The sequence below is a fragment of the Vidua macroura genome, chromosome 6 (assembly GCF_024509145.1).
Source record: "Vidua macroura isolate BioBank_ID:100142 chromosome 6, ASM2450914v1, whole genome shotgun sequence".
Taxonomy (NCBI): domain Eukaryota; kingdom Metazoa; phylum Chordata; class Aves; order Passeriformes; family Viduidae; genus Vidua; species Vidua macroura.
In genome coordinates this window covers 48,099,310-48,127,122 of record NC_071576.1, presented here as the reverse complement: position 1 = coordinate 48,127,122, position 27,813 = coordinate 48,099,310, and the positions used below count along the sequence as shown (strand labels likewise).

The window sequence follows — 27,813 nt, the reverse complement described above, 5'->3', positions numbered from 1 at the left end:
AGAGGCACATTCAGTCTGAGTACTTTTTAGTATAGTAATGTGGAAGGACAAACTCCAAGAAGGGTTTCATCCTAAGCTGAAAAGAGGTGGTGTAGAGGACAGAAAAGTATAGGCTGCATCTTGGATAGGGACATGGTGAATGTGATGAAACACAAGCTGAACACAGATATATGGTGCCTTGCAAAAGACTTAGCAAAACCAGCTAATACAATTTTAGGGTGAGTTAACAGGAACTCTCTGTTGGTGCAGGGGGAAAACTCTGTTTTGTTGGGTACTAAGAATTAGTTCTGGTCTGGAAGAAGCCACGTTGATTGATCACTCTTAAGGGAAGGGGAGACAAAGTTGACAATTCGAACAAAGCTTCTTTTCTTGCCTTTTAGTCTCATGAATGTTCCTCTCTTGGAGAGGAAAAAATTAGAGCTAAGTTACTGGTCTCTGCGTTTCCCTAGCTCCTTTCTCTGCAGATAATAACCCAGTTCAGCAGCTGTTAGATGCTTCAGGACAGAAACCTAAGCCAGACATTTCATGCCAAGAGAAAAAGAACAGCAGGTGAGAAGAGAGCAGGTGGCTTGGGAGCTTGTCTCAAAGATCTACCCTGGAGAGCTGTTTATAGGAGGAATGCAGGAAAGGGAACCTGGGAATTATTCAGGGCTGGCAACTGGCAATCAGATGTAAAGTCATGAGTCATATCTCTGTGTTAGGCACCTCCTTGGTCTCATCAAAAGTGAGAAAGAGAGGACTCACCAGCCCTGATACTGCAAAAGCATAGAATCACATTAGAAAAGAAAAGCCCTTGATCAAACAAATACACTTACAGGCCTTTTTTTGTTTATCAGCATGAAGCAAAATGGCCACATGCCACTCCTCTGCTCGTTTGGTCGTCAGAAAGAACCCAGCTAGAGGAAGTTTCTTCACTCCAGGGAAAATGTTCACAGTTGTTGGCATAGAAAACAATGCAAACAAACCCCTGACATTGCATTCCCCTTTATCTGAGCCTGGCAGCATGTTATTTGAAATAACAAGGTAATGCGTGCACTCCTTCTAAACTCTTGCTTCTAAACTCATTGAGCAACAACATAACACAGTGAAAAAATCTGCCATTGCTGGCCCCTGAGCTCAGTGAGTGAGGTCTGTGGCCCTCCATTTGTTAATGGCTGCACACAGCCACTAGTTTTCCTTACATCCTAAAGCCACATCAAACCTTCAGCAGTCCAAGCAAGTTAGGCAATACTTTGGGCAGTTCACACAGTTACCCAGAAGGCCAGAAAAAACTTCCCAAGTTTTTAGCAGATCACAAACCACTTTTAGTAGTTTCTAACTTACCTACAGTAATATTTTATATGTGGTTCAATAGGTTAGAGAGCAGAAGGGAAAGTGAAAACTGGAGTTCCTGCAAAAGATGGCCAGCACCCTTGAAAGAAATAACTACATTTCAGGGATCATATTCATGGATTGCAACCACAGCTTGCAGCCTTCCCTTTGAAAGAGCTACAGCCTCTAAAAGAGCCAGGGAAGACACATGCCTCCAGAATGAGGAGGATGACCTGATGCAAAAAACAGGATTATTCAACATCCTTCCTGACTTCTGCTAGCTTGAGGTTGACTGCTTGCTAGGTGCCAGGAGACATTACTCATCACAAGAGAATTTGTTAATGAATAAGGTTGTTAATTTGCCATATATTTTGCAGATGTGCTTTCACATTGATTTCATTTTGCCAAGAGTTTGAGTTGTCAAGCTGCTTTTTTCCTCTTGGTTCATGTTAAGTTTCATTTGAGCTGGTTGTCACTGCATGCACTGGGTGTGAAGGTGCATGTATACCATCAGAGTCTGGCCCTCTGCACATTCTGCTAATGTTGCTTCTCACATGGTTCCATTTTGCCTGCATGCATTGCTGCAGGCCGCACAGCCAGTACTGACAAACACATTCACAGCCCGTGTATTCCCAGCCCAGGAGGTGCTGCAGTCTTAAAGCTGGTGGTAGAGCCCAGAGTCAAAAAGGCCTTGGAATAGTGGGCTCCCAGGATGGTTCTGAGAAGCCAAGAGCAGCAACACTGTCTGTACAAGCATGTCAGAGGGTGTTGAGTGGTGGCTAGTTGGACCAGCTCCTGCCAGTAAGATGCAGGAAGATAGAGCAGAGTTATATTGGTGGTGGTTCAAGGGTTTGTTCAGGACAGGAGGGAATAGGAGAATCCTAGTCTAGACCTGTGCGTGAGAACATGGGCTGATTTTCTGAAGGGAACAGAGCAATGCCATTTTATCCACACTGAGAACCTGTATTACTGCACTGCTACCTCTACCAGCACTGAAACACATCTGAGCAATGTGAATAGAAAACAGGGGAGTGAGCTAATCAGGGATCATTTCATCCAATAGGATATCATGCATCTTCTATAAATTACCATAGCAAGAGCATTTAGACTATGTCTGCTACTCCATGCACATTGTGCCACTCTGGCAAAGCAGCCATAGAACTGACACAGAAGAGGTTCCCATTCCAATCACTTCTTTTTAATACTTGACTACATATTTGCTGCTCTGGCTCCCCCCTGAAGTGAAGTTTAAAGTCATACTCTCCAGAGTGGCTGGGGCCCATGGGACAGAATTCTTATGTTCTCTGTTGCTGAGTTCTGAGGAGCTGAGACTGTAAGGAGCCAGGATCTCATCAGTACTTCTGCTGAGGAAGAGGAGATGCCAAGCCTATAATCTGTCATGAGGCAGAAGGGAGCCATAAAAGATGCCTGTTGCTCCAGGAGTCACTAGAACCAACCTTCCTACCTAGCTTTTTATCTGTCTCATCACAGCACCGTCAGGATAAATACACACCTCAGGAGAAAATCGTTTGTTGCTTTATTGAACTGCCTCTAGGGATTGATGTTGCTTTTGTCTTCTCACACATCTCTGCATTATTAATCAAGATAACCCACATCAGAGCAGTCAGGAGCCTTCAGGAGGAGGAAATACAGGGGAGGAACCATTGGAAATTAACTCAGATGCTTTGGACCTGAGTTATCTGTAGCATTGTCAACTCTGGCTATTTTGCAGTCATGAAATAGGATTTTCAGATGGTATATTTCCAGTTTCATAATAGTGATTTAGATACCTGAGCTTTCACCCAGCTTTCTTATTGCTATTGTCTAGCAATAAGACAGATTTACAATTCTTAGGATCAGAGAAAAAGCCTAAGAACAGGCATACCTTGTAGCCTACAGTAACCAGCAGAGTGATGTGTTTTTAGGAAAAAACAAACCCATAGTATTTCAAGATGTTTAATGTTGAACTAGTGCATATTATGCTTATGGTCACTGTCTCTATCCCCCCACTTTACTCTCCCTTGAGGTGTCTGAACCTTAAAGCCACTTCTTGAATCTCCAGCCAAATTCTCACTGAGCAGGTAGAACACCTCCTCCCAACCTATTTGTTCCACTACCACTGCCAAAGGGCACCAGCCCTGCTTCACCACCGAGTGACAGCTGAGCTCAGCCTTTTATCACTGTATCTGTATCCAACAACTTTCAATGGTCAAGCAGAGTGAATTGATATGTAATTAACCCCCTCTTGGTTATCCACAACTTATATTAGAAAATATTTGCACTCCTTGGCAATTCCTGGGCTCACAGTGACATAGCAGGGCTGAAAGCCCCAAATCCAATAGGGATTTACAAATTTTACTCTGTCTTTGCAGCATGTGTCCCAGGTGGGTGTTCCTGGAGTGTAGGTTGTGGGGTGTCATTTTGCTGAGGGGTTCTAATCCCTTGCTGAAGGCTGGCAGTCTGTCCTCCATTTTACCATGGAAAGCTAGGCTGAATGGACAGCTGTCCCTCTTCCCCACAGGTTTTGTTTCTGATCCAATGGAAGGCAGTATATATTACATCAAAATCTGGTGCTTCTTTTGCAGCTGTTTCTTCCTGACTCTGGCAGTCTTCATGCACGGCCATGTATTTCAGATGTGTAATGCAGCATGTCTATATGCCCTAGAGGGTGCTGGCTCCTGCCAATACCATTCCATATGGGGTTATTCAAGTGTAAGAGAGTCCCAGATTTCACCCCTAGCCAATGAACACTTCTGTTTCCAAGTGAACTTTTCAAATATTTCTTTTTATTTGGGGATGACAGTCTGCTCCCATGCTCTGACTCCCCAGACATCTAAGGAAACAGTAGCAGGTAGATGAGGTTCAGAATTTACCCTTGTAAACCATCTGAGTCAGCATCAACGCAATAAAACCACATCCCAAATCAGCTAGCAAGGTCTTCCCTCAGGGCTGGACTGCAGTAGCTGCCAAAGGAAAACAGACTGGCTTGAAGGTCTCCAACAGCACTGTCAAACTTCAGAGCAAGGACACAGATCAGTGGACATCCTGACTTCACCCTTTGCCAGTCAACCTCTTCCCTCTCTGCTATTCAACGCAGATGTAGATTTAGCATCAGCTGGCAGAAAAAAAAAAAAAAGTGTGCAGACTATACAAGGTCAGAGATTCCTGTATTTCCCATGACCTCAAGTCTGCAGAGTTTTCTTAAGCTTCATCATTTGCTACTGGAACCACTGCCTTTAGTACCATGTTATAGCTATTGCCACTCCTTCTTGAGCTGGAAGTTTTCATTAATGGCAATAGCCACAATAACAGACAACTTTCTGGGCATCTTGGGTTGTAGCTTAGGTTATATAGGACAACTGACTGCTGGAAAACTCTACCTAAACAGAGAGGCACCTCACGGGGGAATCATATGCAGAGTAATGTGCATGTTTTTTTCACTGCAGAGTGTTGTGTATTCACACATGAGATCTGGTGGAAATAAAACAACCTTGGCCTCCAAACCTGCATCATATTCTCATTTTATAATTATTACAGTCAATGACAAAATGTCCTCTCTCCCCTTTAAATCTGATCACTTGCTATGAAATAATTAATACTATCTCAAATGGTGCTTATATAGATTAAAAATCCCTTTACAAATTCATTTCTTACACCCGAGTTTGCAGGGCAGGGGTCCATTTGTGTCAGTATGAGATTGATTCAAATTGCTGCAGGACCCCACTGCTGGAATTGCAAGCCCTCTACCAAAGGAATCAGACCTCTCCCTTTCCACTGCACACCAATGTGGATTTCTACAGCTCCACATACCAGGCAGCTACAAAGCCCAGGGTGTGCTGCAGGTAGGAAGAGCTCAGCTGCCACCATCGGGACCGCTGGGGCAGGATAGGTGAGCACAGGATCTGCTCAGACCTCAATCCAAGCTAGGAACCAGGAAATCTCTTGTCAGGAACACAAAAAGGAAATAAATGAGTCTGCACGATTGTAAAGACTGTTAGATATAAATGAGAGGCAAAAGGGGGAAAGATGCCAAACCCTACGTAAGAGTGGTGGCTTGCAAACGGTTGTGAAAGAAAAGGTCTCCAGGAGGATGCACTAAGTTTTGCTTTCCCAGGGGGGTACTTTTTCCCACAAAACCCTGTAAAGACTGCAAGGACTTGGCTGCAAACCAAAAGGAAGGATAAGGCACGAGAGGGCGCCACTGGTTTGCTGGCATCTCCCACCTCAGCTGGCAGGCTTTGGTGTTCCCTGCTGACACAGATGCAATCCAAAGCTGACTGAACTGCTTTCCACCAAGTGCGGCGAACTCGGGATGAAGTGGACGGCAGAGAGATCTGAGCGAGATATGCTGAAACTTCTCTTCTGGGAGGGGCATGTGGCGTTGTAACATCCTTTGTGGGGTGTTATCCCAAGGACACATTTCTCCTCACGCACACCCCAGTACCGAGCTGGCTTCAACCCAGAGCCACCCTATAAAACATGCTCGTGGTCGATGCAGCACGGAGCAGCTGCGGCTCTGAGGCTCTTGGGTGTGGGGGGGTCACACAACACACCCTGCGGGGCACTGTCCCCTCTGCATCCCTCTCCCTCCACCCTCCTCCTGCCCATGGCTGCAGGAAGCAAGGCACAGCCTGGGCATGAAGGGAGCGAGGAGGAAGGATGGTGGGCATATCCATACGGGCTGCGAGTCCCTTTGTGTTGCCACTTCCCACACACATTGTGACAGCTTGGCTCAAAGTTCCGCCAGGCTGATGGTGCTTCCTGGCAGGGAGGAGGAGGGAACACTGCCGAGGGATCTGCAGTTCATCCTCCCCTGTCCTGCAGGGACGTGTCTGTGCCCAGCGAGACACTCTTCCCCCCGTGTATGGGAGGAGCAGTAGGGCTGTCACTGGCGAGGGAGTGAAGCGCGGGGGGGTGGAGAGCGCTCATTTGCAAATAGGGTGTAGGACTGCTTTTCCCTTCTTGGGGTACACCAAAGAGCTCACATGCCGCATCACACACTGGCTGCACTCAAGAGGTCGCAAACACGAGCATTGGGGAGCAAGAACTAGAGTGATCTGGACAGGGAGGACACTGCAAATAATCCCAGAGTCTCCTTGCAAAGCGTCAGGGCCGTTTTCGGGAGCCTGCACTCGCACTCTGGCAAAGGCACAGCTGGAGGGTAGCGCTGCAAGGGGTGGGGGTGTGGGGAAGGAAGGAATGGGGATCAGCTTGGAGCTGCATGGTGGCTGGGGTTGAGGATGGAACAAAGCCCAGCAGACAGCCAAGCTAAAGGAGTAAAAGAGCAAATTCTCCCCGAGGGATTTTCCTGCTCACCAAAGCAAGGCAGAAGGCCTCGCAAAAGCCTCTGGATCAGGCAGAGCTCTGGAGAGGACTGAAGGTTCCAGCTACTGCAGGAGGCTTTGAGGGAGAGAACAGAGGGGCTTCTCTTCTAAGGAACTGTATCACCACCTGACCACTTCTCACCCACTGCAGGCTACTGGTTGTCCTCACCATCTGCAGGGCACCCAGCCCCCCCCCCTCAAAGAACTGCTTCTTTGGGTTACTCTCAATACCAGCCTGACCCTTTAAGAGCAACAATGTTGCTTCCTCTGAAAGTAGAAAATTATTCCAGGTGAGAAAAAGCCCAATGTGACTACAACATGAACATTTCAGAAAGCATACCCAGCCCAGGTGTTTTTCCCCTTGTCAAGTAATGCAGCAGCATCTCACAGATCCTCTCTGCTCTCTCCCCTCAAAACCTGCAGGTGCTGTGTTATTTTCAAGCTGCATTTCTCTCCCTGCTGCTTGGTACCACCTCACCTGTTTTCCTTCCACCAACTATTCTTTGAAAAGTGAGGGCATCCAGGCAGCACCTGGGTGTGTCCCAACCTGCACACACTCTGCCAGATCACCAGCACAACAGTGGGATAGGAGATCCAGCAGCATAGGAGTTAAGCTATTCTGTTCTGGCTATCCGGGTCTTTCCCTCCCATCTTTTCCCATGAAATAATCAGCGGGGTTTAGCCTTGCAGGCATGCAGAGATCCAGCTGCTCTTGTGCAAGCAGGAGTATCCTCTAAGCTGCTGGGGACTGGCTGTCTGAAGGAATAATATCCGGGGGCACATTCAGAGTTGAAGGGTAGAATTGAAATAAGCAATTGGAGAGAGAGCAGAGAGGTGCAGCTTATTCCAGTGACCTTTAACACTGAGGCCAAGGCCCTAGTGTTTGCATATCCCAGTATTTTAAGGGACAGGATGGATTGTTTTCCTGAGGCCCTGACTTTTTTAAAAAAGCAAACATAAAGAAATACTCTTTTTTTGTGGAGGAGATAAGAACACAGCTGAATGTCATTCTCTGTCTCTCAAACTGAATTTCCCTGGCTCAGGAGATGGGTGGCACACAAGAATATGGACTAGAAAAGTGCATTTTTCAGCATCAGGTCATAGCAAGCAATGAGATGCAGACTTTATCTGCCTAGCTGGCCTGGCACCAGCCAGGCTGGGATAAGGCAAGAAAGGCCATGGTTTTACAGTGCTGTTAGCTCTCTTTTGTCTGAAAGAGTCTAGTAGTTGCAATAATAGAGAGAAGCATCTGCCTGGGTACCTGCATCCCCTTCCCTCTATGCCATCAAGTTACTAAAATCAAGTCATTCAAAGGCAGAGAGAAGACAGTCTGCTACCAATCTACTGCATGTTTACTGACATGTCAGAGCACACAGAGTTTGCAGCCTTCAGCCATTCTGTGCCCATTGAAATCATGAAATCAGTAGTTCAGATGGCATGAAAGAAATTAGAAAAGATAACCAACTTCTGCCTCCTTTCATAAAAAAAAGCTCAGAGAACTCAAACAAAGGCAAGAGACAACAGATTCATAATGTTCAGGGGGAACAGGAGCTTTTCCCATGATGTGTAGTGACACTGCAGAACTGCCCACAGCAGAATGTGTTGGATTCTGGACAGGAAAGGATGGACAGATTCAGGGCAGACAAAGGCACCATAAAATACAGAAACCATACATTGGTGGAGGCTGTGAAAACCCTCACACTCTGGGCTTGATCTGTTCTTGGACTCTTCTTAATGGATCTGCAATTGCCCACTGCCAGGAGTCTCTCACTGTACCCAAGACTCACAACTTTTACAACTGCTCATTTGGAGCACAGACACAGAATTATCAATGTTGGAGAAGACATCTAAGACTGTAAAGTCCAACCATTCACCCAGGACCTGCCATGTTCTCCACTAAACCATATCCCCAGTTGCCTTTTGAATACTTCCAGGAATAATGATTCCAAGTCACCCTGGGCACCTCTTTCAACACCTGACCATCCTTTCAGTAAAGAAATTTTTCCTAATACCTAATTTAAACCTCCCCTGAACAACTTGAGGCCATTTCCTCTCATCCTGTTTCTGGCTACCAGGGAGAAGAGACTGAACACGAGCTCCTTACAACCTCCTTTCAAGCAGCTGTAGAATGACAGCTATAGATCTTAATTGATCCAACCAACCCCCACAAACAACCTTTGCCCATGGGCCCAGGAGCCCCATTTACATTCATCCTTGGCCCTTCAATCCTGTCCTCATATACATTGTAGGAGTAGGCAGAAGGCTGTAAAACAACCAATGAGTGTCAAACTCACACCATAAAGCACAGGACACAAGAGAAAAACCAGGGTAGTTTGTGAGGGCAACAGGCCCTTGAGGGGGAGGAGAGCCCTGCAGCTGAAACTACACCAAGACTTGTCTGTCAACCAGAAATGAGACACTGTGGCAGAAAGATTAGCCACTGGACCCCACACTGCTTCTGTATTGGTAAGGGACACTTCACAAGGGCTGGATTGCTTTACTTGGTTTATTCAGCCAGGCAGGAGGATGGAATTGCCCTTTCTCCTGTAGGGATGGTGTTTTCCAGAAGCTAAAAACTGCTGTTTTGTTTTGAGTTGAGGTATCAGCTGCATCTACTGATGCTGTTTGGTTAGAAGGTCCCTGCATGGTTTTAGACTGACCTCAGAGCCTCTAATCTTGCTAAAAGTACCTGCTGCACTCAAATAGGCTGCTGGCAATGCCAAGGGGTGTTGGAACTGATTGCTCTGGTTTCACTAGGGCATCCTTGAGGCTGACAGCCTCAGACCTCTGTGAGATGTTCCAGCTGCAGCACCCAAATAAAATGACCAAGTAACCAAGGCACATGGAGCCACAGGCACAGCAAGAGTGGTGGGAGATCCCCCATGCTTCTGGATGGCTTGTGACCTCTTTTCAGAGTCTATTCTCCCAGCTCTTCATTGAAAATATGAATTGATTAAGTGTTGACAAAAGAAAATATGGTTGTGTCTTTTTTTCTCATCCTTCAAATGAATTCTCTTGGCATCTGTCATGTTACAATGGTATCAACTCACCCATTTCTGCATCACTTCAGAGGAAAAGCCTGGTGGTACTTGGCTTTATTTGTAATGAAAAAAGACCAAGCTGAGGAAAAAATACTTAATTCCTCATTCCCAAGAATAAAAAGGACAAGATTTCAGGCTTTTTTCAATTGATTTAAGCCTTCCCCATCACCCAAAAGAGTACATCCCCTTTTTCCATGGGGAGCTGACCTCTCAGGAGGGGGATACAGTTGTTTGAGGATGATGCACCTTTTCTTACTTGTCAGAACGGCAGCTTCAGTCCCCCTTGCTTGTTGTGCTCCAACAAAGTCATAACCCAAGGTCCACATGGCACTCTGCACTGTGCATACCACCTGCACGAGGGAGGGAATGGGGCATGCCATAAGTTTTGCTCAGCTCACCAACTTCAGCACTGAAGGGGGAAAAATTTTCGCACAGCTGTTGCCTTTTGTTACCAGTCCTGTGTGGCTCAAATACAGCTGTTTAATTAGCATTTGCTCCAGAATTTGGGTCTACCAGTTCCCCAGAGGCTAAAACATGGATTATCTAAGGTAGGGATTTTTGTGGGGTTTTTTACTGGAGGACTGGGAAATTGGCTGTTTGCAAAACTCAGTCGTATCAGCATGACACATGAAAATTTTGTACAAACTATTGGCCACATGACAGTTTGAACCCCATATCTTCCTTGGAGGCTGGTGACTGAGCTGGAGAGGAATCAACAAAATCAAGAGTCCATTGACTGACATCACCATTAATTCTACTGCTCTCTGAGATAAGGAAAGGATATTGTCTTGGCCTTAGCCAGGAGAGAATTATGAATGTTTACAAATGCATCTCTCCATGGCTGTCACCACCTCTCAGCAAAAAGAATAGCAGAAATAGAAAATATCCTTCAAATAGTGGCAGTGGATTGATTTTTAAAAAATCTTAGCAGTGCTGATTGTGGTGTCTTGGCAGCATTCCTTTGGAATTTGTTTAATAAAGTCTTTTAAAAGGCTGGACTGGCAGTAATACACAGCTCTGGACAGATGAACCCACCCCAAAATGAAGGCTGCCTGGCTGCAAAATGCCGCTTGCTGCAAGACTTCCACAGACCAGGCTCAGCTCCCTACCAACAGTCCCTGGAGTCTCAGGACCTATAGAATCCTGGGTCACGGCATAGACCTTTGGTTTGCTCTGTTTTCTTAAAGGAAAAAGAAGACACTGCATAGGGGACTGAGTGAAAGGCTTGAGCATGTGGGGGAGGTGATCAGTGATCTCTTTCTCTCTGGGGTGATAAATTCCTAGCCACCTGATGGTTTCAGATTTGCTGACATCAGACTGTAAGATTATTGGTAATTTGAGAGGCTGGGAGAGGCAATTTATAATGTTTTCACCGTGCACAGTAAAATTGTTGATACCTCTAATCGCCATCATAGTAAAAGGAAATATTAGCAATAAAACTTCACTCAGGATTCAGCACCACAGTGAGGGGGGTTTGCATGACATTCCTTTAAAAAAAATGGACTTCTCACTCTTTCGTCTTTTTTCACTCTCCAACAAAATAAAAATCTGTTTGCAGCATGGAACATGTGACAAAGATGAGCAGTCTGAGCTCTTTGAAAAGCAATGATACAACCACACACACAGAGTTGCCGTAGCTTTCTGCAACCAGTTATCATTAAGCTACGAGAAGCATCTCACATGTCAGTTTGCAAGAATTCCCTTAGAAAGTTAAATGGTGCACACTTTATTCATAATTGGATGCAAATTAAGATGCCACTCATGAGAGAGCTGAAATCCTGGAAGGGCAGATTGCACATAGTAAACATCAGGATTTGAATAATTTTGGAATATGCTGTTCCTTTTTATAGTTTGTTTCTGTCCTTTGCCACCCTGGCAAAGTGAATAAATCAGTCGCTTCCTCCTTCCTGGAAAGTAAAAGGGAAAGATTCAACAACTGCTGATGAAGAGCATTTGACAATCTGTGGATTGGAGCTGTTCAGTCCAAAATCTGAAATACAGGGATGTCAGCAGCTCCATAGGTCTTGGAAAAGGGACAACCAGCCTGAGACCTTGTGTCTTACTAGGCAGGCAGCCTTGCCACATCCTCAGTGGCTGAAGAAAAGCTCAGGATCTGCCCTTGAATTCAACTGTGAAGAGGGAGACACTACTGGAAAATACTTTCCTTGTGCTTGATGTGGGGTTGGGCTCTGAGGAGAATATACCCAACCTCCCTTGTGCCCTGAGGAACAAAATGTCTTGCTTAGAAGCCATGAGTGAGCATGGAAGAGATTTCCCTGTGTTTTTCCTTCCCAATCAGTGGACCACAAGAAAAGGTTTTGTGCCTTTCTTTCCCAGCCTTGTAGATGCAGACTGGCAGATTCCTCCCTTGTTCCCCCATACACAGAAATGCCTTTAGAGGGTAAGAAAATGCAGCAGCTTTCTTTATCCTAAGGGAGCCCTGGCATAAACAAGAGATGAAATTCAGGCTTGTCCCAGCCTTCATGGAGTAGCTGTTGGCCAAGGATCTGTTGCTGAGGGGAGACCTCTGAACCCACAAAAAAAGGTTGATTCTGCAGGCACTTCCATAATGAAGAAAGGTAAGATGAAGGTGGAGACCTCACTCAGAGCTTCTAGCTGGTCGTTAATCAGTAACCGTTTCCTTTCATGCCTTTCACATCCCTCAAAGTGCTCAAATCCACAGCCATCATGTCTTCCTGCCCTGATCCTGTGGCTGGGCTGTCAGTTTGCATGTGTATCCAACCTAGCATGATCAGTCTTGCCATCACTGCCATTCTGCTGTCATTCTCCAGCACATGACTACTGGATTATTTCAGTGTTGGTGGAAAAAACTCCAAAACCTGTCAACCACGGTGCTAATCAGGCACAGGCAAGGGCAAGACCATGGTCACCTTAGCAGGACAACATGGGCTAAGACTGGTCTGGAGGGGGTTTATAAGGACATCCCATCTGTAGGGTAACTTCCTCTATATGGATGACATCCGTAGAGTTCTTTGGGAACTTTGGGTCAGAGGAAAGGAAGCCAGGGAAGGAGGAGGATGGTGTATCCATACAGGTGTGCAGAGGAAGCTCCTCAGAGAGATGGGAGAGTCTCTCAGCCTTCAATATCAGGCTTCCCTCAAGCAAAGTTATCGCTTTAGCAGTAAAAGATAATTAGAAATAACTGGTATTTTTGCTGGAAGGCAAAACAATCCCTCTAAGCAAACAATGACAGGTCACACTGGCTTGTGCAGCCTGGAAATAAATGTAAAAGATAGAGAGGTGCAAAACTGATAGCTCTGCAAAATAAGGAAGCTCCTCCTTATTGCCTTGGATAAATATTGTCTTTTGGGGAAGTTTTTTGCTGTGTTTCACTGCAACTGCTGCCTCTCTTGTGGCTTCTTTTTATTAACAGGTCCAGGGGATTATAAAGCTGGAAGGCAGCAGGGAAAGTCCTCCCCACAGCACATGCACAAAGAGCTTGCAGGGAGATCAGGACCAATTTCTGACTTCTAACCGTTTGGAATCACTAGGAAGATGCTTTTCTCCTGGCTTGCTGGAAGAACCTGTTCTCCTGGGTGTGTCAGCCCCTTGGGGCATCCTGGTGTCTGGAAAAGGGTTGTAGGCAGAGGACAGTATGTCCTCCCCTGCTGCCTCTTATTTTAGGGAAACTTAACTAAAAATCTAAATGTAACAAAGCAGCTCCAAAAGCAGATAAACATTCTTTGCTTCATGAGCAGCATATAAACACACTGGTGTCACACATCAGCTCTCTGTGGCTGAGGTACCTTGTTCCTCACTGCAAGGCAGAAGCTGTTCCCTCACAGATGGGCAGAGCAATTTTTCAGAAGAGGCTTAGTAAAGGGCCTCACCTCCCCCAAAAAGGCAATGCTATCAAGACAGGACCCTCATGGATTGGGAACAAGAGGAGAGGCACACCTTCCACCTTCACCTTACATGTGGAGCTCATCCATGTGCCCTGTTTGTTTCCCTGTGCATCACCTCAGCAGGGTCTGAGAAAGTCCCTGCCACCTCAGGAAGAACAAATTGAATGGCAAAGAGCAAAGCTCAGTGTCTTTGTTTCCCACAGCTCAGGCAAGACACAGAAGCATGACTACGCCTGTATACCCACACACTTTGTGTTAGCGAGCCCACGGAGGGGAAATGTGGACACAGGATCCACACAGCAGCCAGGTGTCAGACACATCCTGCACAGAGTCTGGCTCGGTTTCCCTCCAGGTGTAGAGTATGCAGAGGGAGGTGTGCTTGTTACATTGCTTCTGTGGAACAGCTGAATGTGCAGCACTGAGAATTTCCAAGAGAAAGGATAGAAAAGTGGTGTCTGGGTATTGTGTTGTACAGACATTCAGGCACAAGCTGAGAAAAGGGGTGATACCACTAACACCGAGCGGCATATGCGTGAAGATGTTGGAGACATTTGTTCTAACTCCTTCCACCTCTCAGTCAGCTTTCTATAACAAGCATAGCAGCCATAGATACCTCCCTTGTAATAGCCTCCAGGGCACCACAAGCTCTCTTCTTTACCTATATCACCTTTGCAACTTGCCTTTCTTCTGCCAGTAGAAGTAATCACAGCCTTCCTTTTGACATGGAGAAGGTCTCAGAGGTATGATAATCTTTCAAATTTATGTTTTCCCCCTTTTTCTCTCCAGGTTTCCAAACATTCAGGACTGAAACTTGGAGCCTTTACCTAGTACAGCCATCAAATCCTGACTGTAAGCAGTTTTGCTAACCAAATAAGTGAATACAATTCTGCTGAGTAAATTTACTAAATTCCAGTAACTCTACAAATATATGGAGTCAGGATTACTTGTGGCCTGTCACAAAACAACCAGCTACTCATTGGCCAGATGCAGGTCATGCTACAATCCCATATTATACTCATACCATGATAAAAACAGGAGGTTGTTCCCTAGGTAGCATTGGTCAGATTCAGCCGATTCTTGTAGAGGAAGAATTATAAAGTTTAGGTATTTTAAACTGAAACATTCTTTTATCCTGGTTTAACCAATAAGCAGATTATTTTCCCCCTTTTTTGTAGGGGGGGTTCATATAGCACCGAATATGAACCGACACATGAGTTAATGTTAGGGTCTAGACTCGGCCAATTTTTAACACTGTTGCTAAGAAAACTCCATGCAGAAAATGATAAGCACAGCAGTTTCAAAAATCACAAAGCAATTCAAAAATCAGGAGCAGATGATTTTGTTTAGGTCTGGGTTCTTTCTGTAGCTTTTAACTCTTCCTCATTGCTTAAGACTGTCAATATTAAATTTGAAGTTTTTAACTGAAAGAAAAAACATGGAGAGGCTGCTAAAGACCAGGTTCTGCACAAAGTTCATAAACCTGAGAGTACTGATGGGTACATGAAATCACACTGTGATGACAGAAAAAACCTCCAATTTCCTAATAATATTCTTACTAGCATTGAAATGCCAAACTTAGAGAGAGGAAGAAATAAAGGTTTCTTGGGCATTGATTTACCTCATCTTGTTGGAAGTGCAGGTGAAGAAGATCAGCACAGTGGGTGGGATCTGGCTGGAATTTAATAAATTCTGCTTGAGTGCCAACAGGTGTTTCCTTTTCTAGATCCCACTGAGGAGCTCCCTGGCTCTCTTCCCTGAGGAGACACTGGTTATCTGAGCTGACTGACATTTGCAGTTCAGATTCTAGGAAGCATTACAGACAAGAAGAAAAAAAAAAAAGAAAAGCAAAAGACATGTGTTCTGATGAATGCATTTGGGTGTTATTTTGAGAAACGCTTATTCAGCATAAATGCTTATTCAGCTCTGTTGACATGGAAATGGATGGGTAGAAGGGTCTCAAGACAAGACCTCATCAGCACAACTTTTAAAGCCACAATGTATTATCTATATTCTGCCAGATTTTTTTTTTTGTCATAAAACATGTATCAGTATGTATTTGTTGTTTTGACTTGCTTGATTTTCCATAAAATAATTATTATTGTCATCATACCGGTTGAAAAACTTTGCCACAGATAGAAGTTTTGAGAAATGGTGACAAAACTGAAATAAAATGCAGTATGTCTGTAATGAGCAACTGTAACTGTAGCATTTTGCAAAGAGTGATGGCTATATTATGGGAGGAACAATCAAGATACTGAGTTTATATGCATTTATTTTTAAATGATTAATTGAATACCTGCCAGGTTTGTGGCCATCATTAGGTTTTGGGATCAATGGCTGCACCAAGGTGAATGAGTGGAGGCTGGGGGTGTGAGGTGGGACTGTGCACATCCCCTGGCTGCGTGCAGCAGTGTCTTGCCCGCTGCTGGAGTCAGCAGCCAGCTCGGCACAGCAAACAGCTCAGCTGCACAGCAGATAGGGATGAGATGGGAGCTGCAGATGGTCTTGTCACCCTGTGATGGGTACAGAAGGTAGGAGATACTTCTGCCCTAGGGACACTGAGTGACAAGATGTCACTTTTCTGTGCAGAGCTGCACTGTGCCTCACCTGGGCCAAGGAGCCCCAGGTCCAGTGCTCACATGGTCACAACATGATCCCAGAGAATGCAGTACCAACCAGTGCCTATGAGATGGGGGAGAAGTAAGTCTGCAAGGCAATTTATAGATGAGTAAGAGCCCTGCCTATGTCTTCCCATGGAGTAAAGGCAGATGAGGTTTTGTGTGAACTTGTCTCCTCTGCAGGGCCAGGAAGTCAGTTGTTCATTTTTCTCCCTCAGCTCTTTTTTTATATGTATGTATTTGTTTAATAATGTTTGAGAATTAAAAACAGGAGAAACCACAGTGCATTTTCTGCTGCCAATGAGCCAGTGACTTACCTGTAATTAAAGAGGAGGTAAAGTCATTTATTTGTTGATTCAGGTTGGGTAGGGAGGAGTACATTGACTCTTCCTTGCCCAAAGTAGTATTGGGTAAATGTCATTCACTCCTGTGGATAGAAAAAGTCACTCTTATATCTTCACTTAAACTGTAAAAACACAACCAGTCCCACAAAACAGATGACATCTAGGAAAGTTCTGAGTAGATAAATTCTATTCTTTGCAGCATTAAGTCACAATGTGTTGTTTCTCCCACCCTCAGCAGTGGGGGAAGTCTGCCCTACAAATCAAAATTCTTACAGGCTTAATCCTTAATACACAATACAGTCTCCATCACGTGAATCTTTGGTCCAAGGAATATGCAGTACTGCAGATAAAGACACAGAGATCCTATTAAAAGTTAAATCCCCTACTGTTCCTTGCTGTGCTCTGGGTAGAGGACATGCAAAGTGGCAGTACTGCAAGTGGACAAGGCTGAGACAGAATCTGTGGTCTTGAGGGTTCATTTAAGATAGGGTTAGAAAGCAGCATTTTGGACTCAGAAGCTAATTTGTTCCCTTTTTTCCCTTATAAGCTGTCAGCATAACACATCAATCCATGATTCTTCCCACTGGCGAACCTGACTGTAAGAGGTCCTGGAAAGTATAGTCAGAAGGCTCAGGTCACATCACTACAACCTACCCATTTCACTGGAAATATGTCCACCACTGGAAAAGGTTGGAGAAGGCTGGTGTTGACCAGTTATGTTAGTTTTGGTTTAGGAAAAAAACAGGCAAGCTTGTGTATATAAATGCTACTGCTATATCTCTCCCATTCCTGCTAGTGCTTCTAGCTTTGAATGGAGCACACCTTTCTCCTGAACAATATTCACACATTCCTGTAAGGAAGGGCACACTGCAGGACCTAACCAAAGAACATGCAGCTGGTGGGTGTGACAGATGGGAGACAGCAAGGTAACAGTGAGATAATTAGGACTGGAACCATAAACTGCAGCGGTGGCAGACACTATGAAAGACACTTGAATTAAAATTGGATGTTTGCTTATGAAGAGTTCATTGCTTCCTGCCTGTTTTCACCAAAAAAAACCAAGTTGCTTTAACATCACAGTTAGTTGCTATGGAAATGCTGATGCTACCAAAGATAGGACTGTGCTGGAGGGCTATAAAAAGTCCTGGAGACCCAGATGAGTCTGTACATATTTAGGAAAAGCCAGCACAGCATTTATTTTTGGCAGTAGCACAACAGCCCATTCATGTGACAGAATGTGACCCCAGAAGTGGATAAGGGAACATCACAATACAACAGAGTGCCATGATGCTGAGGTGGGGAGGGAGGGGTCAGAGTTAGGACTATAGGGAAAGTAGAGTACTTAAACCATTACCACCCTGGCAGTAAACCCAAAAAACACAAAGTAAATTTTAGAAAGAGGAACTGCTAGAAATGGAACTTGTCTGTTGCCACAAAGTTGTCATAGGCTTTAACAACCTTGTGAGAGATGTCTCCTAGATAATTTTAAATCTCAGTTAACAGAGAATCATAGAATCATGTAGGTTGGAAAAGACTCTTAAGATCAAGTTCAAAGCTAATGCTGCCAAATTCACCATTAAACCATGTCCCTAAGCGCCACAAGTACATGTCTTTTAAATACCACTAGGAATGGTGACTCCACAACTTCCCTTGGCAGCCTGTTCCAATGCTTGATAACACTTCCAGTGAAGTATTTTTTCCTAATATCCAATCTAAACCACCCCTGGTGCAGCTTGAGGCTGGATTTACATTGTGTTATCACTTATTACCAGGGGGAAGAAACTGGCCCCCTACCCAGAGACACCCTCCTTTCAGGCAGTTGTAGAGAGTGATGAGCTCCCCACCAGCCTCCTTTCCTCCAGGCTAAAGAACTTCAGCTCCCTCAGCTGCTCCTCGTAAGATTTGACTTTTCTAATACTATAGTTGTTGTTTACAGCTGGGATGTCAGCAGGTCATCATTATCATGATCATTATGAATACTTTTAGACCTGGTTAAAAAAAAAATCCCTTTTCAACCCTCCTTTTTCTAACTGAGCTTTAAAAAAAAATAGCTGAGCTTTTCTGCTTCTCAGCAGTTGAAAAATGAGGAATGATAGCCTGAGCAAAATTTATCTGACACTGTTGTCATCTCTCTGAAGGAGATGGATACAGAAGCATTGTTCCTATGAAAGAAGGACTTCACCAAAAACCAGCTGCTCACCAAGTTTATTAGGACACTGAGTCACATCACAGGCAGAATGGACAGGTCCACCAGAGGCATTTCTGTGCCCAGGAGTCTGCTCCCTGTCTGCCACACTGCTGAGGTCTGTGTGTGGATGACAGCTGGAAGCAGGCAGGAAGCCTCTGGTGCACTGCTCTGGCAGGGCAGGTAGGCTGTACAGTGGGTCAGCTCAGGCTTCACTTGATGCTTTTGAAATCTGTGTCATGATTGCAGCTTTCAGGGTAAAACATTTTTCAGAGGAGCTTTGAATCCTGGGCAAATGCACCTTTACCCACATGAGACTTCATCTGGGCTCCTATCTGTATTCCTATTCCAGAAACTGAATGGAAGATTTGCCTCCACAAAGCCTAACGCCAGCAGCATTTTCCTCCTCCACTAAATACCCCAAGGCTATTGATATCAGCCTGCAGTTCTGAGTGCCCCTTCCCCTCCCAGCACAGCTCTAACACTTCAGCAGCCACAGTCTTTACATATGTTCTGCATCCCATCCAAAAAGCAGGACAGCACTTTCTTCAGACACCAGTTTGTTCAGCACTGACTGAAAAGGGGCATAAGAACAGAAAACACTACTTGGGCTTTCAAGCAGTCACCAGTTTCACAGGCAAATCCATCACACCCATCCATACTCCTATAAAGCTTCATTTAAACTAGGCAAAAACAGGGAGAAATGCTAGGCTCACAAAAGATGTTTCTATAGTCCATAAAACCACATTGTCTGTGATATGACTGAGCAGTTGTGATAGGGATGCTGCAGAAAAGCCCCTGTGGTCTTCCCTGTGCTTTGTTTGATGCCCCAGCAATTTAGCAAGGGCAGAAATTACTCTCCACCCCGCAAGCTCAAGAGAGACCTGTAGCACTTGTATAGAAATGGAGAGTCTGGGGGGAAAAAAGGCAAGAAGGAAACAAACTAGATTAAAACCGAGTTTCTTCATTTAATAAATTGTTGCATCAATCTAAGATGAAACCTTGTAGATATAGAAGTCGGAGAACACTAATTACTCCAGTGCATGTCTTTGCTGGATGTTTTAGGACATGTGCTCTCACTTCTCAGGGAAAGACAAATAATGCCTTTGTTGTAAACTCTGGAAAGAAAAGCAAAGGCTTTTATTCTAAAGCTGCCCAGCAGCTGAGACATCCATGAAACAGCTAAAAGCCTTCTAACTTCTTGCTTAAATTTAGACATACTCCTATATATCCCAAATTAATGTGTTAGATTTTGTGCCAACATGTGTCATCATTTTTTTTTTTTTCTTCTCAACTTATGCATACATAGATGCAGGATTTACAGACAGGAATTATCTCTCCTCCTCCATTCCTGATTACCTGGCTGAACAGCCACAGCCTTTCTCATTTATTCATGTAAGATAGGATCTTCGCTCCTTGATCATCTCAGTAACCTTTTCTTGTGCATAATCATCACAGACAGAATTAATCCTTCTCAGAAGGGAGAGTAGAGTGTGGGGAGCTGTGCCTTCACAGAACGGTGTATATTTCTTTGCTTCCTGCATCCTTAGAAATAACTGCCCAGGGATCAAGAATCACTCTCCTCACCTTATGCTAAGGACTGGAATGTTTCCATCTGAAGAAAAAAAGTGAGTCACACCACTTCCTACAGAGGCAAGTAAAGATTCCTGGTTGGGCAAAAGGCAAACACCACTGGCAATTATTAGCCACAGATGTGTGTCATAATGATTTGGGTGGCATAGACAGACCTTACTTTATTGTTTCTGTTTCAGAATTGCAGTAAATCATTCAGAATGAAAAATGGGAGGGTCCTGATTTAAGCAGGAACCTGTATCACTGAAGCAGAGAAATAGGTCTGAAATGAAGCTGTGAGTTGCTGTGTGTTTTTTTCTCCTCCACCTTCTCTCCTTTCCCTGTCCTGTTGACCTATGAATTACAGAATTACAGAATATGCAGAGTTGGAAGGGACCCACAAGAATCACCAAGTCCAACTCCCATCCCGGCACAGCACCATCCATGTCATGTGTCACACCATGTGCCCAAGAGCATTGTCCAAACACGTCTTGAGCTCTGTCAGGCTTGGTGCTGTGACCACTTCCATGGGGAGCCTGTTCCAGTGCCCAAACACCAACAAAAGGCGAAGAACCTTTTTCTAATATCTAAACCAAACATCCCCTGACACTTCAGGCCATTCCCTTTGGTCCTGTCACTGGTCATCACATGAAGCCACACAGTACAAGTCCATTTATTGCTTGGTCCTATTTGCTGTCAAGCCTGCTTGCCTTTTAGGTGATGCACAAGCCAGGTAACAGCACTGCAATTTCTAAAGTATGCTTGTTTAAACAGAAGCAGTAGGAACTGTCAACTCAAGAGCAATCAGCCAAGTGTGTAGCACCTCGTCTACCCCTGATCTGGCTGGCCACAGTCTCCTCACCACCAAGGCCAGGCTTAGAGGCTCCAAGAAAGCTGCAGGACCCCCTGCCTGCTGTTAGCAGACTATTCATCTTCCTAACAGAGTCCTGAGCAACTCTGCCCATCCTGGCGGAACCAAACCACACGCTCATGTTTGCTAAGTCTACACAAAGAAATCCCTAAAACACCTAGCAAAGACAACACAGGCTCCCCTTTGAGGGAGAACTCCCTGCAGAACCACCATACAGAGGACTGCTCTCTCCTGCAGTAGCAGCCCTCTCATGTCCCCACTACTGGGCACAAAGGGCAGGAGGAAGGGTGTGTTGGAGATACAACCAGATGCTGTTTCCAGCAGAGGAAGGGCTTGCAACTCCATCCATCCATCTCTCGTGCCAGAGTTTTTTCTGCAACAAAGCACTAAACAAGATGCTTCTTGTGTCCAGTGTGGATTCCTACTCCCCCAATCTCTCTCAACTCCCCTTTTTAGCTCCTCCTACCCCTAGACAGAGAAGTGATCCACGTCTGGTGCTGCAAATTAAAAGGAGCTCCAAGCTTTGGCCAAAAAGAGGCAGACCTTTTTGTCTCAGAGGCACATAGGGATGCACAGAGCAGGCAGAGAAGGTTCAGCAGGTTTATGGCTCACTGATCTGAGATGAGATAGGCCTAAAAGATCCTAATTTACGGATGTACAATAATTTTCTTCCAGAAATCTTCACAGAAATTGCAAACACACACACATACAGACCCCATTTACACGATCAAGTCTTTATCTTTTAGTATTTACTACTGGTCCCTTTATATATTATATAAATAATATATAATTATTTCATATAGAAGCCTTCTGTTTTTTTCTGAACAATGCAAATTTTTCTTATATATGTAATGGCCATGTTGCTATTGCTTCTGCAATTCTTTTTACGAAAAAATCTGTGCAAGCTTTACCAGCAGTAGTGAAATGTGTCTTACACCCTGGCTCCCCTGAGAACCAGAAAGCATGTTAACTTCATCCTGTTAACTTCCACTCTGCTGTTCACAAGGCAAAAAGATATAACCAAAAATAATTCAGCTGCACAAGAGTCAAGTTCAAGGACCCTTAATTCAGCTCCTTGGATGAGAAGCATTCTTTTTCTGCAGCTTGTGTGTCACACCATAACAACATAAACCTTTAGAAAAGTAAAGTCCTACACAGGAAATCTGACATCATGCAACTGCTCAGTGGGCCAGTGTGCCAAGCAGAGCACGTAAAAATGCAGAGAATTTCACCACAGAGAGCCAATTGAGTCCTGCCAGGCTCTTTTAAAGTCATTAGCACTGTATTTCATGGTGCACAGACCCCAACACTGTGGTGTTGAAATGTCACAAGTGGTGTTTGCTTAACAGACAAGACAAATCTCAGATGAACCTTTAACTAAAAGTAGAAATGACATACAAAATAAACTAACAAAAATTTCCACCAATTTCGTACTTAAAACTTGAAATGTGTTCTGTACCTTCCCAGTCTTCCCTTGCCAGCAACCAGGTTTTACCAGATTTTCAATCCCACGCTCTCCTGTCAGCATGCAAAACTTCCCCCCTCAAATCAGATTCCCCACCCACCCCTTAAGTGTATAACACAATACTTGAGGTTCTTGGGACAAGCACTTGCCATTGTGCTCATGTGTCATTGGTTTTTGTCATTGTGCCAGGTCATATGAAAACAAAGCAATTTTAAGTACACTGGGTGCAATTGTTACAAAAATAGTTGAATGGGCTATTATAGGCACAGTGCTTTCTTTTAAAATTCATGCATTCTTGAGATATATTGTAGGATATACAATAGGATGTTTCTAAATTTGAGGTGATTTTCCCAGTCTGAATACGTGGGAATATGTTGCGTGGGTTTTAAAGAAAATAAGCTGATAATGCTTTGCAGCCTACCTCCTAATGTCTCATAGACAACAGATTAAAAACTACTGTTCTATATGAAACCATACCACTTTTTAGAACCCATTTGAAATTTCCTTTCTTACTTAAAAACCTGTAAAGATAGCAACCTGTAAAAGACAAAATACCACAAGCCTTCAGGTTGCTCGAAAAATCATGGTAAGTATGACACTTTCTGGAATTTCAGTCAATCTTACTAATTTGCTGCTATGTCACTTTTTTTAGATAAATCCATACTAGCAACAGATTGTTCAGCTTTGGAACTAATAAGGAAATAATTCAGTGAATAATTTCCAACCCCTGAATCTGATCTCAATTTCCTTGTCCTGGGTATGCACTCACATGGTGTAGAGTTCATTTTTTCACCTTTTTTTTATGACTCTGAGCAAGTTGCAAGGGGCCACACAAGCAAGCTGATATCCATATATCTGTTGACAGTATCTGTCATTTCCAGTATTGGATGTGACTGCCAGGGATAGGCTGGGCACATATATTGTCTCAGGAAGATAGGCTCTTACACACTCGCTCCTGGCTGACCTGCTGATATCTGTCTCAACATCTCCTACATCTCCTCCATCAGTCAAGTGTCATCCACCCCAGTCCCATCCCATGGTCTCTCACAAGATACAGCCACAGGCTGGTCACATCCTCACAAAATTCTATCTTTCTCCCTGAAATTGAAAATTGTTCTGAGCAATCTCAGTCCTTTCTCCTAACAATCCCTGCTCTTCTGGGCTGGTCCATGCTTGATGTTTTTCTTGCATTTGTGTTTTGCTTTCATTGATCCATGTACAAAACAGAACTTCTCTGCCTCTTTCTTCTGGATATAGTACTAGCTCTTCTGCTGTTCAATCCGGTAATTTCTCATCATATGACCAGAGCAATCAGGGCTATCACAGGATATTTTGGCTGCCAGTTTAATGTTGTGCTCTATCTCAACAAGCAGGCACAGGAAAGATCTCTGAACAAAAATGGGGAAAGCAGGGTTAGTGCCCCTTGGCCTTCCCTGAGGGTTTGTGCACCTGCCTCTCAGTGATACCTCGTTTTTACAAAAATTAAAGATTAAGGGTTGAAGCTTTGTCTCCTTCCTTAACCTGTAGCAAGCCTGCAGCCTTTTTTTTCTACCTGATTCACACTGGAGACCCATATAGCCAGAGGAACAGAGATACAGTGGCCTTATCACGGATGTGAAATGTCTGATGCAGACAACATGATTGTGTATTGACAGATGGAGCGTGTACTGTCACGCATAGTTATGTGACTTACATCACCACACTAGATGACTTACATCTTAATTTTTGAAACTTTTCCCTTTCTCAGGGCATGCTCTGCCAGCTCAGGCACAGTTCTTCCAAACAGCAGTTCATTGCAGCTTTCTTTGTAACCTTTCCATTTTGACATACACCTCACACTGACCGTGATATTGTCAGTAATGCCATGTTTGCGACTCTTAATTGAAAAATCCTTTTCCAGTTTGATGCACTGTGTTACAATTCAAAGAACATCTTTCATGACGTAGGAATCTCTTTCCTTGCTCTCTGTGCACAGTTTTCCTGTATTTTGTAAATGTTTTAACAGTGACCTGGGTCTGTTACAAGTTCTGCATATTTCTTGCATCATTCGCACTGATTGCCACACTGCTGATATTGTTTTCTGCTTCTCATATTTCTGCTCTCCATCAAGTTTCATTCTGTTAACTTTTTCCTAATACAGACAGCTATGAGCACCAAGTAATCTTTTCAGCACCTTTGTCTTTAGGAAAGACAGAGCATCCAGCATCTATCCGGTCAGTAAACTTTTTAATATCCCTTAATGATAGAAATAACCTCTTATTCCTGAACAACTCACTGTATTGTTTTCCCTTTGCTGTCACCTTGAGCCCTTCCATGGTAAATGACTTTTTTTTTCTTTTGGCAAGAATACTTTAGCACTTCCAGACTTTTCACAAAATGTCCTGCCTTGTTCCCACACTCCATCACACAGTGTGACAGTCTCATGTCACACATCTGGGTCTGCACTGTTGAGCAGTCTTTCCTGCTCCTCCAGATCACTGTCCCTGAAACATTTAACTTCCATTTTCTACAACCACACATCGTTTGTGTGTCCCATGATTCTCAAGGCTGCTCAGGCTCAAGAGGACCTTTCAATATTGCCTCTCTTTCCAGGTCTCTCACATTTTGTATTCCTGTTTTCTTGACAAGCAAGACAGGCTTCATGATAAATCCTTCATGACAAATGAAAACAATGACTAGAATAAGATTTTTTTATATATATATCTGCTCTTTCCTTGATGTAGGCTGTCACCATACTCTGTCCTTGTGCTCTTTTGTTTGACATTTAGCAGCCTAGTGTGCTCAGAGACACACTTGAAGCCTACCTATATGCCACAGCTGGATCTCTGCAGAACTTGTCATCAAACGTGCATCTCGTTAAGTTTCAGGTTTCAGTGCAAACACACTGTTTCACTGGATTATCTGAAACCTGCTCACTTTCAGAAGCCTTTGGCTTGTTTGGAGTGGTAACTTCAGGTGGAAATAATGAAAAATTTGAAAGTTTTGCTTGGATTCACCCCAATTTCACCCCAAAAGCTCAATTCTAAGCTGAATCTTAAAGGATTTAAGATAAAGCACAGTCATCTGGAGTCATGTGACATTAGAGATTTCCAGTAATGGAATAATGCTTGAAGCTTCATCATGTATATGTCACTGTAATTCTGCTCTCCTCATGTAGCTGCAGATCGCTTTATAACCAAATATAAATATATACATTTTCCAGCAGTACTTGATAATGAAATTCTGAACTGATAGTTCATACTTGATGAAACTGTTACTATCAAATGACTGCAATTCTGCCTTTTCAGATTGACTATTAGGACTGGCCCTTGCAATATTGTGCTCAGCCAGTTCATCTTGTTGATATAAATCTGATTTCACTCAGTGACATCCATTGACTATGCACCCCTTATACACAAGAGGGAAGAAAACAAATCTTCCACCTTTTGGACTTTTCCCTACCTTTGTTGTATCAAATAGGTCTGTGTGTCAGAGTGTTTCATGAATAAAACCTTCACCCAGTGCCATCCTGTCCCTGTTTAAAGTCAGTATCTACATGCTCATGGCTAAGGGCTCCAAGAAGTGCTGCCATTCTGAACACAGTTTGCAACATCAAAAGATTTCTGCATGGTTGAAAATTTCCACTGCACAGGAATTTCATTGTAACACAAGTGTGGATCTGTCAAACCAGCTCTGCATCTCCTTAAGCATATTAGCATCCAAACACAAAAAATACAAGCCAGTGTCAACAAAGCTCAAAGCTGAAGAACTAGCCTTCCTCCCCTCACTCCTGGCCTGCAGCCATGCTACTGCTGGCTGTGCTCTGTTCACACAGAATTCTGTGTCCTCAGGAGGGGCAGCAGGGGTACTAACTTACACAAAACTCAACTGCTGGGGGGCCAGAGGGGTTTTGTGGCAACAGGGTTTTTTTTTGGGCTCAGCCTATGTTTCCATTGCCTGTGAATTTCGCTCTCCATGACATTTCTATTTCACTCTTCAATACGAATGACACCAAGTTAAACAATAATGAGGGCAATCTTTTAATCATGCTGAACTGGATGAACTGTGGGGTTACTAGAGATCTCACGCCACCCTTACCAATGAAGAGGATTGTCCCTGGGCTGTGATCAGTCCCCTGCTAGATGTTGGCTTCTTTTTCCTACTGTCTCTCCTGCTCTGGTATCTTCATTTCCCCATTTACAAATCCGTGTGTACCACTGAGGGTCCAAAGAACACCAGTGCCAGGGCATGAGCAAATCTGTGTGTAGGAAGAAGGGGGGCGGAGCACTTCCAATTTCCAAAGTGCTTCTAGATCAGTCTGTGGCAAATAAGGTCTGCATTTAACGTTGCTTATATACACACACATATGTATGTGGGCAATCCTGGATGCACAGACAGACTGGGCAATGTGAGTCTGTAGAGCAGTGCCACAGAAAGGGCCCTGGGGGTCCTGGTCTGTGGGAACTTGGATCTGAGTCTGCAGTGCCCTGGCAGCCAGGAGGGCCAACCCTGTCCTGGGGACATCAGGCACAGCTGGGCAAGGGAGGGGATTGTCCCCTCTGCTCTGCGCTGGGGCAGCCTCACCTTGAGTGCTGGGGGCAGTTTTGGGTGCCACAATATAAAAATGACATGAAGCTATCAGAGAGTGTCCAAAGGAGGGCCATGAGGATGGTGAAGGCCTTGAGGGGAAGCTGTGTGAGGAGCAGCTGAGGTCACTTGGTCTGTTCAGCATGGAGGAGACTGAGGGGAGACCTCATTGCAGTTACAGCTTCCTCCTGAAGGGAAAAGGAGGGGCAGACACTGATCGCTTCTCTCTGGTAACACCTTCCTCGAGTTACAGGACTCGAAGAAATGGCCTGAAGTCACATCAGGGAGGTTTAGGTTGGATATTAGAAAAAGGTTCTTCACCCAGAGGGTGGCTGGGCACTGGAACAGGCTGCCCAGGGAAGTGGCCACAGCACCAGCCTGACAGAGTTCAAGAAGTCTTTGGACAATGTTTTCAAGGCCCTTGATGGGATCCTTTGTGTGTCCTGTGCAGGGCCAGGAGTTGGATTTGATGATCACTGGAGTCCCTTCCAACTTGATATATTCTGTGATTCTGTGATGTATATGCACATACATGAATGCAAGGTCCATATCCTCTCATTTATGTAGCTACTCTCATCTTCAGACTATCTCACAGTAATAAAAATATCCTTCTGAGTTAGAATAAAGGGGCATCTTCCCTTTCTAATATG

General features: G+C 44.3%; 1 protein-coding gene across 3 annotated transcripts in view; it reads right to left on the bottom strand.

Moving 5' to 3' along the window:
* C6H11orf24 (chromosome 6 C11orf24 homolog) overlaps positions 1-27,813 on the bottom strand; it is an 83,748-nt gene that overhangs the window by 29,628 nt on the left and 26,307 nt on the right. For 2 of the 3 annotated variants that reach the window (XM_053981595.1, XM_053981596.1), the window contains 3 exons: positions 16,478-16,587; positions 15,161-15,345; positions 9,923-10,026 (listed from right to left, as the gene is read on the bottom strand). The gene's annotated coding sequence lies outside the window, so the exon portion shown is untranslated. The remainder of the gene's footprint in view (positions 1-9,922; positions 10,027-15,160; positions 15,346-16,477; positions 16,588-27,813) is intronic. The other variant, XM_053981598.1, reaches the window with a different exon arrangement.